Source organism: Panulirus ornatus, chromosome 67 (genome assembly GCF_036320965.1).
Source record: "Panulirus ornatus isolate Po-2019 chromosome 67, ASM3632096v1, whole genome shotgun sequence".
Taxonomy (NCBI): Eukaryota; Metazoa; Arthropoda; class Malacostraca; order Decapoda; family Palinuridae; genus Panulirus; species Panulirus ornatus.
In genome coordinates this window covers 21064196-21076267 of record NC_092290.1, presented here as the reverse complement: position 1 = coordinate 21076267, position 12072 = coordinate 21064196, and the positions used below count along the sequence as shown (strand labels likewise).

The window sequence follows — 12072 nt, the reverse complement described above, 5'->3', positions numbered from 1 at the left end:
TATATATATGAAAAAAAAAAAAAAATATATATATATATATATATATATATATATATATATATATATATATATATATATATATATATATATATATATCCCTGGGGATAGGGGAGAAAGAATACGTCCCATGTATTCCCTGCGTGTCGTAGAAGGCAACTAAAAGGGGAGGGAGCGGGTGGCTGGAAATCCTCCCCTCTCGTTTTTTTAATTTTCCAAAAGAAGGAACAGAGATGGGGGCCAGGTGAGGATATTCCCTCTAAGGCCCAGTCCTCTGTTCTTAACGCTACCTCTCTAATGCGGGAATTGGCGAATAGTATGAAAGAAAGAAATATATATATATATATATATATATATATATATATATATATAAATATATATATATACACACACAGGTACACCACCTGTTTTCCAGGAGCTGATTGTGCAGCACCTCCTTTAATCCAGACAAAATTATGTGTGGTAACGTGAAATTACTGTGGCCACCATACTAATTTACTGGGCGGCCATAGATGGCATTGTGTGTAGGGTGCACTTATTTACATTCTTTACACTGCATTTGTTGTTGGTGATACTGCAATTCTGTGATATTCTTAGCTTGTTTTCTTAAGTTTACCCCTAGCTATGCCTTCTATGACATATGAGAGTGTCTGTCGTAGTGTCAAATGTAAACCTCAGTCTATATCGATCCAAGATAAAGTAGAACTGTTGAAAAATGGACCGTGGTGTTTTGGTGCGTAAGCTGTGTGACATCTACAGTATTGGCTCATCAACTGTTTATGATATAAAGAAACAAAGGGAGAAAATATTGAAATGCTATGCAGACAGTGATTCCAAGAAGCAAATGACTATTAGAAAAACCATTAAAGATGGTAAGAGTACTGAGCACGATCGAGTGATGATGGAATACTTTCGACAGCATCGGAGTGATGGAGTGGACTTATCAGGTAGCATGATAATGGACCAGGCTAAGTTGTTCCATAAAGAACTTAAATTACAATATGAGCATGACTATAGTGAAGGATGGCTTCAAAGATTCAAGAAGCATCATGGAATTTCCATGAATAAAGGGTGCAGAGAAAAGGAGTCTGCAAATCACAAAGGATCTGCCGAGTATCTGGACGAATATATGAAAGTCATAGCTGATGCGCACCTCCTTCCTGAGCAGGTTTATAATGTATTTCATCTACTTATTTAATCTATGTTTAATATTTGTTTAATCTAAATTTCTAGCTGTCCATGGTATACTTCAGACACATTGGAGATGTATGATTAGTGGGTTAGAGGTGTGTTGATGAATTATTTATTACGTCACCATGGTTGGTCTGACAAAATGGTTAATTTGGCAAGGCTGTGGAACCAAGAGTGCCGGAAAATCGATGGTATATATGTATGTGTATATATATATATATATATATATATATATATATATATATATATATATATATATATATATATATATTATACTTTGTCACTGTCTCCCACGTTAGCAAGGTAGCGCAGGATACAGACGAAAGAATGGCCCAACCCACCCACATACACATATATATACATACATGCTCACACACGCACATATATATACCTATGCATTTTAACATATACATACATATACATACACAGACAAATACATATAAACTCATATACATATTCATACTTGCTGCCTTCATCCATTCCTGTCGCCACCCTGTCACACATGAAATGGCACCCTCCTCCAACCCCCCAGCATGCATGAGGTAGCACTAGGAAAAGAAAACAAAGCTCCCTTTCCACATCTAGGCCCCACAAAACTTTCCATGGTTTACCCCAGATGCTTGATATGCCCTGTTCAATCCATTGACAACAATCGACCCCAGTATACCAAATCGTTCCAATTCACCCTATTCTTTGCACGCCTTTCACGCTCCTGTATGTTCAGGCCGCAATTGCTCAAACGCTTTTTCACTTCATCCTTCCACCCCCAATTTGGGCTCCCACTTCTTGTTCCCTTACCTCTGAGACATATATCCTCTTTGTCAATCTTTCCTTACTCATTTTGCATGTGACCAAACTATTTCAATACACCCTCTTCTGTTCTCTCAACCACACTCTTTTTATTACCACACATCTCTCTTACCCTTTCATTACGTACTTAATTAAACCACTTCACACCCCATATTGTCTCAAACATTTTCCAACACATTCACTTTCCTCCGTACTACCTTTTGTATAGCCCATGCCTCACAACCATATGATGTTGTTGGAACTACTATTCCTTTAAACACATCCATTTTTGCTCTCTGAGTTAACTGTCTCTCTTTCCACATGTTTTTCATTGCTCTCAGAACCTCCTGCTCTCCCTCCCCCCACCTCTCTCTCTCTCTCTCTCTCTCTCTCTCTCTCTCTCTCTCTCTCTCTCTCTCTCTCTCTCTCTCTCTCCCCCCCCCCCCCCCCCCCACACACACACACCTTATAACTCACTTCCCTTTACATGGTTCCATTTGCTGTTAAGTCCACTCCCAAATATCTAAAACACTTCCCTTCCTCCAATTTTTCTCCATTCAATCTCACATCCTAACTAGCTTGTCCCTAAACCCTGCTGAACCTGATTACCTTACTCTTATTCACATGGATTTTCACCTTAGGTGTTCAGTACTACCAAACTGAATTTGATGTTCATGAAATGAGTTGGTTGTGTATAATGTCCATGAATTGTTACAGTTGTCTTTTTCATTATACAAGTTCTTGAAATAATGTTTTGAGGTGAAAAATGTGTTAAGTATGTGAATCATTTAAGAAATGTATTTGATGACTATTATTTTAGAATTCTGTCTCTTCACTAATCATTAAAGACAATTTGAAATGTCGGGCATCCCCAACAGGTGGGGCTGGAGTGTGACGATCAGAGGAACATCAAGAGTGGAGCCTCAGGAACCGGGAGGGGTCACAACCCCAACAGGATGCACAAGTGCCCTTACTGTGATTACACCACATATTTCACCACTAACTTAAGGAACCACATGAGGAGGCATACTGGGGAGAAACCTTATTCTTGCACACACTGTTCCTACAGTGCTATTACTAAGCAGTGTCTTGAGAGACATATGCGCACTCATAGACAAGAAACGCGAATACTTTGCCCGTTTTGTCCATACTCATGTAATCAACATTCGGAGTTAAAAAGGCATGTTAGCAGCATTCATGGTAGAAATTTTTGGTAACTGAATGACATTACAAAAATTTTAGATTACTTAATTTTACAAACAAAATTAATTGTGACAGATTTATGTATTGTAGCTTTAGTCTGAAAACTGTTTATTGGTATAGAATCTAAGTATGTGAAAAAACTGTAGAGTTATATCAAACAGTAAATAAATGTGCATTATATTATATTGTTTTCCACTGCTTCCCTGATCCCAGTTTCGTATTACAAGATCCTTATGACAATGTTCAAGTCCATTATTATTATCTGTGCCTACTTAAAACTTATACATGGTTGACTTGTTCTACATTTTCACTTACACCATGATGTAGTAATTGACTTTATTCATCCGGCTACTTGTATAACATGTTAACACAAAACCCAATGATGGAAGATATTAGTAAGTCTAAACTTGGTGTCAGCTGGTGGAAGAAAATGCAGTCTGACTGAAAACTTCTTGTTTCACTGGAGTCATCCTATCCCTGCTACCAAGTGTGATGCAGCTTTGATAATGCAGGAGCACCTAGATCACAGTAAAGTGTAGTAGAGTGGGTGGCAGATTTCAGAAGGGACAGTATTAGTGGCATAGTGAGCCAGAGCTGCAGCGTTTGTCATGTACCCCTTTCAGACCTAGATTGCTGTCCGTTTTCCCCTTGCATTATTTATGTAAGGGTTACTGTCATTCAACCTGTCTCACACCCGCTTCATATCATACACAGTACTTGAAAACACATAACTCATATATCTTTTTCTTTTCCTATCTTTTTTTTCTATTTTGTCATTATGTTTATTGGGAGGAGGGATCTGTGATTATATGTTGTTGAAATCTGACTCAAGGGTTGGTTTTCTATTTATTTTTAGGGTTTGATGGCTTATTACTGAAGAGTTTGGTTGTGAAGGGCTTAGTGCTGCTACAAAGAATTGAGTGCCAAGCTTATTGAGATGAAATTGTTTTGGAAGGATTTTTGGTGAAGTTGAATGTTTGTGGTTGTTAGGCAGCCATTGATTGTTTAGAATGTTCTGTTTTGTAAGGTTTACAGTTTGATATATTTGCTTTGAGGGGATAGATGACCCGGCAGATGAAGCATAGTTCAGGATGGATGAGGTGCATTGTCTGTAGAGGATATGAAGAGATTCTTTTATTCATCCAAATCTGGTACCAGTAATTGTTCTGCAGTGATCTAGTTTTTTATGGCCTATGTGTTGATGATTCTGGGGTTGGGAACAGGTGTCCTGTGTGTGCTGCATGTGATACCCAGTATGGCTGGAGTTTGACTGTGAGTGGTTGACCATTCTTGGTTATCTATTGGAGGGTGCAAGCTGGATTCATGTCTGTCAGAGGTTAAAAGGGTAATGGTAGACTCCAGTAATGATTCAGTTATTCTATTTTGGATGACTCAGTGTTCTAATTGAGAGAAGTAGTTTGCATGTATGTTGATGCTTGGTTAAAGTGCTGTGATGTTGATTGTGAGGTTGTCTGCATATGAAAGGACTTTCAATCTGCAGTCTGCAGGTGGTGATTGTGGTCATGTACTAAAGCTTCAGAAGGTCAGGGCAGATGAATCTACACCACCCTCAACACCACTGGCCTTTAATACAACCCCATACAGACCTCTTCAAAGCTGGCATTGCTACATACTGATCTTCAATACATCCTCATCATTATTGGCCTTTGACCTGAATTGTATGGGTAAAGCCAAATGCATCTTATCAGTAACATGGATATCATAGCCCTTTGACTGGCCCATAAAAGTCAGGTCACACAGATCTTTGCTACACTTTCAGCACCAGTGGTCTTTGATTTGACCCTAAGGGATAAATTCAAATATAAAATCATCAAACCAAGGTTAGGGTGCTGATTCTTGGAAAAAAAAGTCCCTTCTGTGGAGGCAGAAATTCTTAATATACTTGAAAGAATCCAGTAATACTGTACAAGCAAGATTGAGGTAATGAAGTGCATGGTCTAAAGATTTGAGAGAAGACAAAAATATGTAATATATGCTTGACAACAGATATAAGCTAAACCCTTCAAAACAAGACAGGAAGAATGAATAATCTACAAGAGCCCTTGAAATATATCAGATATATACCAAAACAAAAATACTGAAGATTTTTTAATTCTCATTTGCCAGTTTCTGTTTTATGAAGATGGTGCCAAGAACAGATAGTGAATGGCCTCATTAGTTCACATCCACCACTAGCTCTCCTCTATATTATTCAGTGTTTTGCAATTAAGAATACATAAGAGGAGGAATGAGTAAAGAAATCCTTAAAAGAAAATAAATCTTGTATCTAAAACATTTGCCGATGATCCCAAAATTGACAGCAGTGTTCTTTGCATGGCTGCAGAGAATACAACTAGCTCCCACTGAGCAACTGGGCAATGTTCCTGTAAAACTTGTCAGTATGAAATCCATGGTTTTACTGTCTGTTGAAACTCATTATATGAGAGGGTTATGTTCCTTATCAAAAATTTCCCTTATCTAACTTTTAAGTATGTAGTATGCATGAGACAAAATAGCTTAAGAGGAATGTTGTGCACTTTCTCATCATTTACTTTGAAAGATGATTAACACTGTCATATTGGATGCTTAAGTCAGCCCAAGCCAAAGATTCAGTCAGACTGGATGGATGCACAAACTATACCAAGTAGAAAAAGCTTGTCTTTACAGCAGTACTCCACATTCTCTCATCATTTAGATTTTTTTCATACTGGGTGCATATGTTAAGTTAAACCAATGTACAACCTTTTAGTCACATTGGATGCATGCAAATTTTGTGTCTAACAGGAAAAAATTGCCTAAAATTTGCACTTACTGATCCAAGATTCACAGTTAACAGATTCTCTTACTAATTTACCTAGCCTCAGAGCTCATAATTTCTTTTTAGATATTTACAAGAATAACAGAAAATGGGTGGTAAAAATTAAACAGCCATCAAACACAGGAATGCCTGTGTGCCCAGGGAAGCTAGTGTTTCCAGCAGAATGTTCAACTTATACACAGAAAATGATATGGTAAATTGTATTTTTCATATATAATCAACACAGGTCTTTAGATATTTTTTCACTCATATTTACCATTTCCTGCATTAGTGAGGTAGCATCAAGAACACATGACTGAGTCTCAGAGGGAATAATCCTCACTTGGCTCATCTCTGTTCCCTCTTTTGCAAAAGTGAAACAGGAGGGGCAGGAGGGGAGAATTTCCAGCCCTAGCTCATACTCCTTTTAATCACCTTCTATGCCACCCAGGAAATACATTGGAAGTATTCTTTCTCCCCTATCCCCAGAGATAAGGTCTTTAGATATTCACAAAAATAATGCAAAAAACAAAGATGTGAACTATCTCAGCAAACCAGTAACAACCCACCTTAATTGTAAGGGTTTCAGTATTGCCGGACCCATATGACTTAAGGAGTTGATGAAAACTGAACAGAAAGTGTGATGATGGGAGCTTGAGGTGATGGTGAAATAGGATGGGATGGATTGAAGATTACTGGGAAGGACTGAAAGTTATCTGATCCAACAAATGTTGCCAAATCACAGGGAAGGTAGACTTTACATAGCCTTGGGTTTTCAAAATGAAACATCAACAGAGACTTAAGTTTGAAATCTCATTGCATTCCTTCCTGATTTGAGCATCAAGCAATCTCTAGTGGTTTTAAACCTTGGGACAATTTTCTTCCTTGCTGGTGAATGTGTTGGCTGTTCCAAAAGAAGCCAGTCTCATCCACATTAAACAGTTACTAAAGTGTGTAATCTCCCTCCTCAACAATTTTCTCTAAAGATACACAAAATATCAGGTAAAAAAAGACATAGCAGTGGCACAAATGAGCAATTGATCACAGACATTTTCGTATACAAGCTGACCAATATTGAGTGTGATACAATTCTAAGTGTATTTTGCCAGTGTTAAGATATAAATCAGTGAATTTTTTGACATTATATCATTAGCAAAAGGTTAAAAGGTAAAGAATAACTTGAAATGTCATGAAATATTCATTATCAAAGGAAAAGAATATTTTATAAGGTAAAATACAGATTTGCATTACTTTTAATGTTTCTGATTTTTAAGAGCCTGTGTGCTTTTATTAAAGCCTGTACCACAATTCTCAAACATTGCAACTGATGTGTAGGTATATGAACTGTTGTTATATGGGGGCTCAGTGTAACAGTATTATTGTACAAACAACAAGAGTGGTGAGCACTATGTACTAACCCTGAGTCATGGCAAAGTCTTGTGCCACATACTTACTCTCATATAAATCCACTAAATATGCCTTTTAAGGTTTTGATACAGTTCTCAGAATCAAAATGTTTGCTTTAAATTACACTCAGAGCTATCATATTTGCTCATGAAGCCCCTTGATTCCTGCGTATGACAATAGATTTCAAGACTTATGGTGAAAGCTTTATCATCAGATCAGTTGCCAAAAGCATATGATTCACCAAAGGCAACCATGACCATCTGAGAGCTGTTGCATTTATCCCAGGTTACCACCAATTCTATCTTTATCGAAAATTTAGTGCTTGATATGATATCTTTACAGGAAATTGGTAACAATCTGAAAGCCTCATCTTTTTATGATCTAAAGTTTTTTATTATGCAGTCTCTTCTCTTCTGTACTGAAATAATTTGATTAATTTTGTACATAGTATGTTGAATCTGCATGAATTAGTGCTAATAGGTAATTTCCCTTAGAAAATATTGCTTGGGGTTCAAAGTTCCTCTTTCCCACCCAGATTTATAAAACTTGTAAAATATTCATAATACATCTGCTGATGAATGAACATAGTACACTTTACAAGTTTTAAATGGTTGGGGGACTGTGCTGATGTAAATCATACAGGAATTATCAATAATTAGGTAAATTTTCTTAAGAATTTACTACTACATTTGTATTAGAAAAATCAGACTGCATAATAATGAGACAGAAAATATCTATTTTTGCTTTGGCTGACCTCAATAATGGTAAACGTATGATCTTTCTGTGCATCATATATACCATTCAAACACAATTACTTCAAGAATTAACTTTAGATGTGAGTCCGAATTGTATAAATTCCCAAATAACAAAGATTCAGTAAAACATTCAATATGCCTGGGAAATTTTTTCCCCCTAAATCTTCATTATAAGAGATTTTATATGCTTGTTTTTCTACTATTTTGATTACCTCGGTTCATATTAGATGGCAAAAGAATTAGTTTTCTCAAGACATTTACTTCTGAAAGTTGTTTTGTCATTCATTACCAGTAATGACATTTATAAAGTTTAGAGTGGAAAAATAGCAGTTATGTTTATTTCACAATATGTGTAGCTTGACTATTTTGTTAAGATCTCGTTCTATAAAACATTTTTCACTAGCAGCTGCTTGATTTTAGGGAAAATGCTAAAAGTGTGAAGATATTCAAATTTTATTTGGGACATCACACTTACTTTAATGAAAAGAAAATTTATAACTTTGAATAAGAGAGACGTACCCTACAGGTGGTGCTGAACCGTGGTGGTCAGGACAGCAGAGGAGGAGCCATAGGACTTATGAAGGGACACACCAACAGGAAGAAACACCAGTGCCCCTACTGTCCTTACAACAGCTCTTTCATCACAAACTATAAAAGACATGTTGCCACTCACACTGGCGAGAAGCCTTATGCTTGCCCCCACTGCTCTTACAGATCAAATTCAAATGATCATCTTAAACGTCACATGAATATCCATAAAGAGAAGCCATATGCATGTACTAAATGTCCCTATCGGTCATCTCGCAAAAGTATTGTAATAAATCATTTATTGATTCATCATGGATACATAGATTCAGATCATCCTACAACAGACATGGATCAGTAGTAGGATAATGACTGATTATTAATATAGCACAAAGTTAGACCTATGACAAACAGAACAAATCTGTACAGCTATACCCCATTATAAATATATGTGAAATTCACTCTTGAGATCTTACCGAACATTAAGGTTATGAATTTTTCACAAACTCTCATGAAAATCAAGGGTATACAGCGCTACAGATTTCATGTTTCTGGCTTTCCCAGTCACATGGAAAGTCCATGGTGATGTAGAGCTGTAGTATTAGTTACTGAATATATTTTTCTGTCTATAATGTCAATGACACTTTTTCCTGAACCTGTCAATCACATGATGAGTGCTACCCACTTACGGTTGTAAGGCAAAATAATGACAACAACGAATATTCACACACTGATACTCTAAAGTTAGATTTTGATGAATGTATATTAACAAACTCTAGGTTGTTATTGGAAATAGATTTATGATTTTTAATTTAGAAATGAAAGTCCTTTGCTTTGATTTTCAGATGGAGCCTAAGACAACTAGTTATGGGTATGTAATATCTGATAGGGAACTGGCTTGCAAATATGATCTAAAAAAGTGAAATGTATGATTGAATAATTTCAGAATTCTGACCATATGTATTGCTGAAAGATGTAGTTATGCCTTCAGTTAAGAATGACTGAAGGGAATGTTTTAAGTACATCAATAGAATTGTATTCTGGCCCTGCTTCTTGTAAATGTTCGAGTTGTAACTGATTATGCATATCCTTTGTAATATGTAGAGACAATATTATCTATATCAGCAGTTATTTGTACAAAATTTAGAAGGTTTATAAGTTTAGGAGTTTGCAGAATAGTCTGTACTTAAAATCCAAATCATAATTTTGTCAGATCAGTTTTATAATCTGATGAAAAATCAATCAATACTGATTCTCATGTATCAGAATTAAATGTGATTAGTATCTATCCACAGTGTAAGACACTACTTTCCTCTGTTTACTTACTTTACTTACCAGTGTCTCTATATGAATAGACAGCTCACAGGCTCCTTGTATGATGTAATACCCATCAGCTAAATTGTTCTATCCTGTTGAATCTTATGATTTATATCCAATTCATCAAGTCAAATAGATATACAGTACAATGCTTCACTTTTGTTTGCAGTTTTGAGAGTTTTTGTGCAGTACACAGGAGCTCTATAGATTATATAACTTTAGCCTAACTTTCAAGATGTACTGCTGAGCTTTGGGTTAAGTGTCCATATGTAATGGTGAGAGACAAAGCTTCCTATTTTTCATGCTAACTTTCTTTCCTATGGAAATGTATAAGCTCAAAACAGCAAAGATTATAAGTAAAATGTATCAGAAGTAGTAAAGTAAAAACTAGGTAATATTCCAGGGTTGTAACCAACTGCAAACATAGTTCAGTTACTTTTATTTGTACTATTGGTCACATGCAGCATCAGTATCTCATATGAAGTATTAAAAGAAATTATCTTTAGTCAAGTGCTCTACTTTAATATCCAGTAATGAATTGGACTTGACAGCCATACACATCTGAGGACTGATATTTTCAGCATATTAAAGAAGTATGATTTCTTCATTTTGTCTATGGTGACTTATAGGCTTAAAAGAAGACATTAGGTTGAGTGTTTACAGTGCAAATAGTTCCTACAGATAAGTGTTCAATAATAATGCCAGTTTATGTCACTTTTTCTGAAAGAGCCATGCGAATGTGGCAATATGTTTACATGTAGTGAATACATTTATTTTTACCCTTTTCTACCTCAGATAGGAAGTACCGAACACTGTCTGTCCTCAGAGAAACCTACTCTCTTTTTTTGATAACTATGTTATGATCCCTCAAATTCATATACTCTCTTCTTATGATGTTCACATTTGCTTTCCTTTTATTCAGTACCATTAACTTGTAAATCATTTTGTTAAGTTCTGTATGTTGTACACTCTTTACCCTTCATTTATTATTGTTTCTATTTTTTCTAAACTGTTTTAACTTTCTTAAACTTTCATTCCATCTTCATGTTCTTTTTCCCAAACTGATAGTTACAGTGCTGCACATCTTTGTAGCAGCTTCTGTTATTGCACCTTTTAACTGCTTTCATTCACTTCAACTTCATCTTGTACTTTTTAATCGAAATCACTCAGTTTCTCATTTAACGTGTAATGGAACTTCAAACTCCCATTTCTCACCTATTCTTTCTACATCCCTCTTGCTTTTACCATCCTATTTTTAGTCTCATATCTAAAATGAAAGTGTAACTACACATTACTATCATGTGATCGGCCAACTTCAACTCAACCCTCTCACAGTATGCACATCATTCACCCCACCAATGTGTTTCTTACCAGAAACACACAAGTCAAGCTTGTGTCCACCCTGTCTTTTTTCCATCTCTACTGTGTATACATGGACATCTTTTTGTAGAAGGTTATATATTCTTAACACTGATGGTCAGTGATGTGCACATTTCATATGTTCTTTCACCTCTGTTACTCTCACAAAAGTCTATGTTCCAAACTGTTTTTTCTAGTTTTTCAGAGGGCGTCTTCATATTCCTGCTTTCTGTCGTTACATGACGCATGAGATCATTAGTCTTTCTAATCTTATCACAATTGAATTTTTCAAATAATAGTCTTGAGCTGACTTTCAAACATCTCTTCAAAGCACTCACCCTTCATTAACGTTCCCACACCTTTTCTCACATACCAGTCTGTATCATCTAGCAAGCCTGATGTTGCTTTCCTCTCAGCTGATGGAGAGGTGATATGCAGGCCACTTCTAATGGTGCACAGTATATGTTATTGTTACTAGTGAGCAGTCTTACTTATATTGCCACCGCTTTGTGTGTTCTTCATGTTTATTATACAATGCTGCTGTTCTGTATAATTAATGTTTGATTGTTTCTATCTTTTGCTTGTGGTGATAACTACCAAACTGCTGAAGAGGGTCTTGAAGTGTCATAGTAGTAGTGGCTGTACCATCACTTCTAGGAGTGGTCTTAACGTAGATTTCACCTTTCAGTGGGTTCTCCCAAAAATGTGTTTCTAAAAGTATCTTCATTTTTC

General features: G+C 36.1%; 1 long non-coding RNA gene across 1 annotated transcript in view; it reads left to right on the top strand.

Moving 5' to 3' along the window:
- The first annotated feature begins 8670 nt into the window (after nt 1-8670).
- Nucleotides 8671-12072, top strand: part of LOC139747016 (uncharacterized) — a 31903-nt gene continuing 28501 nt past the window's right edge. The window contains exon 1 of the long non-coding RNA XR_011712297.1: nt 8671-9535. This is a non-coding gene — a long non-coding RNA (uncharacterized lncRNA). The remainder of the gene's footprint in view (nt 9536-12072) is intronic.